We start from the raw sequence: 3,465 nt of genomic DNA, 5'->3' as shown, positions 1-3,465 counted from the left end.
AATATGGCTTTCCTCAGCAGCGTGTCTTGGAGGTAAATTTTCGTACATATTTCTTCGTGACGATCGAATTCTTCGGTAAAATAATGTTTGTCGTCTTGACGTGTAGATGATGAGGAGTGAGCATTGTAACCACGTGTTGTATCAGTTCTTCAAAGCGAAATCTCTGAAGCTCGAGGCTAAGCTTCGTCACAGAGAAAAGGAATTATCTGTGGCTGAGGTGGAAATTGAAGAGCTGAAGAAAAACCTCAAAGAGAAAGAAAAGCTGGGTGAAGCGGAGGCTGGTCTTCGTTCAGAGCTTGCAGTCGTTCGCGCCGAGTTAGAACAAACTCGCGGCCAAGTTTCAGCTTTCACAGGTTTGGCTCTTTTTCCTCTTTTTCCCTCGCAATGTGTCATAATTCCTTCATTACTTAGGGTGTTCTGTCTGAGTCTCCCCACGCTATCTTCAGTGGGTGGCATCCCCGAGCTGATATGGCTCCGCAATGAAAGGGCACGGCAGAAATCTCGTATCAAAGAGCTTGTTGAGAAAATTAAAAGTGAAGCCAAAAAGTGGGACGCTCGGGCTGAGGTATGGCGCGCAAGGCATGTTCAGATAGTTGATATGCAGAATCTGTATAACCATGACCGTGCTTTATTCAACGGTACACTGTTGTGGACACGTGAGAATTTGCGGGAATCCCATGAGCGTACTTCCTTGTTGGAGTCTAGGATACAACTTCTGGAAGAGGAATTACAAAAGGCTCGATCCCTCCCTTTTCCAGGAGTTAAGGATAGTGTGCTGTGTCTTGCCAGAGAAAGGGACAATGCCCGTGCCGAAGCCGATGCTCTAAGCAAGGCCCTTGCCGCGTCCCGCGCTGAAGTAGCTCGTCAGGCTGAGTCTGAGAGAAATCTTGAAGTGTGTATGTACAGATTGAGCAAGGGGGTATCAGAGATAAACAAAGAGGTCGACCACCTTCGTCACATGGATTCGATGAAGCAGGTAGAATTAGATGCCAGTCAATTTACTCTCACCAACCTTCAACTAGATTATAAGAAATTATCCGCGGAATATGACCATCTTGATGAAGCGCGAGATGCGGTTGTTAATGAGTATGAAGAGGCTTCGGCTTGTGTCGAAGGTATAACTCTATTTCATCGAGTGTGATTGTGTCTTTACTGTGCTAACTCCCTTGTGTTGTCTTTTTCAGAGCTCGAGGGACAACTCCGCGTTGCAAATGAAAAGCTTAAAAAGGCTCAATCTTCCTTAACGCAGCAGGAAGAACAGACTAATCATTTTAAGAGTTTGGCGGCGTCCCGCGAAGAGGCCGTTGGTGCAGCTTCTAAAGAAGTGAATCGTCTGTCTTCATTGTTATCCCAAGCCCAACAGCGGACGATAGTTATTAAGCACAAGGCTCGGTGTCAATTGGCTGAGGAGACAAACAAGATGCTGGAGAAGATTGAGCTTGGCCTTAAGACCGAGCATGGCCTTGTGAAAAGCTATCCACGTCGTCCAGTGCCTGCTTCCCTGCCTGGCTCTTCGGGACCCTCGTCTGGTGGGAGCGTCCCTTCAACTCTTCGGAACAATCCTGCTGATGTGGTGGCCTCTTCTAAGTAGAGACCGCAGCATCGTTATCCTTCCGTTGAGATTCCTTGTAAATTTTTGGTGAAAAGAGAATATTTTTGGTTGTATTCCTTGTAAATTTTGGATGTGTATATTTACAATCCATGGCCTTGTCGCTTTTTGTAACCAACCTTTATGAAATGGATCATTTTTTTGATATACCTGCAATATCAGTTTGTTGTTTTATTTTAGTCATTGTGATGAAAGACTCTAAAAATATAAGAGGATTTGAAGTGTTTGGGTGCGATCCCGAAGGGAGGTACCTTCGTGATCGGCTTGAGACCTGTCACCCCGCTGGCGAACCCTTGGCCAGAGGATTCCCAGACGGTGGGGGCCGAGGCAACGTTCTAGGATATGGGGTTAAAAAATTTACATACACCCATTCCGTCGACCCGTTGCCTTAAGATTGGTTGGGTATCTCTTTCTGCTGGGTGCCTTCCCCCTGGTCTTACACTTATGGACACTGACGGGGGAGCCCTGAGAGATTGTAGATTAACTACTTTCCCCAATATTGTCGATAGGTTTAGTTGATATATAGAAAGCTTGTTTGATTGATAGGTTGAGGCCTGCAATTCCTCGTCCAGAGATAGAAACATGTAGAGTGGTCACGCTCCCTTCTTCTTCTGGTACCCTTCACGCAGTTGCAAGGCTGCGTTGCCCCTATGGGAAGTATGGTTTGAGCCACTTAGCATTCCAAGGATGTCGGAGGACTTCGCCTTTCAGATTACGAAGGTAGTAGGAACCGCTTCCCGCAATATCGTGTATTATAAAAGGTCCTCCCCACGTAGGTGCTAACTTTCCCTCTCTTCTCTCGTTGATACTGTGGGATTGTTCTCAACACATACTGCCCCTCTACAAAATTCCGAAGCTTTACCTTTTTGTTGTACTCCCTTGCAAGTCTTCGTTGGTAATTTTCCATCTTCTGCAATGCTGCTTCCCTTCTTTCTTCTAGGTCGTCCAATCTCTCTAACATCATGTCTGTTGTGAGATTTTTCTCCCACGCTTCGGTCTTTGTGGTTGGCATGAGTATCTCTGTAGGGATGACTGCTTCAGCTCCATAAGTGAGAAGAAACGGGGATTCCCCAGTGGCAGATCTTCGCGTTGTCCTGTATGCCCATAACACATTGTGTAACTGTTCACACCACCGCCCCTTATGTTCGTCTAATTGTTTTTTGAGGATAAGGGCGAGGGTCTTGTTGGTGGCTTCCGCTTGTCCGTTGCTTTGAGGGTATATAGGGGTGGATTTGTTCTTCCTTATTTTGAAAGCATCGAAGAGCATGTCTATGTTTTTCCCTTGTAATTGCTTACCATTATCGGATACGATTTCTGCTGGTATGCCGAACCTGCAGATGATGTTCTGGAATATGAAAGTAAACACATCCACGTCTCTAATCCTAGCTAAGGCTTTAGCTTCCACCCATTTACTGAAGTAGTCCGTGGCTACTATCAAAAATCGTCTTTTCCCTGATCCTTCGATGAAAGGCCCGACGATATCTATGCCCCATTTTGCGAATGGCCATGGGATATCTACAGAATTTAACATTGTTGCTGGCGCGTGTATCTTTTTGGCGAAACGCTGACATTCTTCGCATCGTCGGGACATTCTTGCGGCATCCTGTATCATCGTGGGCCAGTAATATCCTTGCGTTTTGGCTTTGTCGGCTAGTGATCTCATATCGCTATGATTCCCTGCGTCCCCATAATGGATGTCATTTAGAATTTGATGCCCCTCTTTTCGAGATAAGCAACGTAGTAACGGTCCGAGGAAGGATTTCTTGTACAGGACCCCATCCCGAAGATCATATCTTCCTGCTTTGGAGAGTATTTTCCTAGCCTGTTTATGGTCCGCGGGTAAACTTCCCTTTTCG

The sequence above is a fragment of the Papaver somniferum genome, chromosome 11 (assembly GCF_003573695.1).
Source record: "Papaver somniferum cultivar HN1 chromosome 11, ASM357369v1, whole genome shotgun sequence".
Classification (NCBI taxonomy): domain Eukaryota; kingdom Viridiplantae; phylum Streptophyta; class Magnoliopsida; order Ranunculales; family Papaveraceae; genus Papaver; species Papaver somniferum.
The sequence above is the reverse complement of the archived record's forward strand: the minus strand, read 5'-3'. Positions refer to the sequence as shown.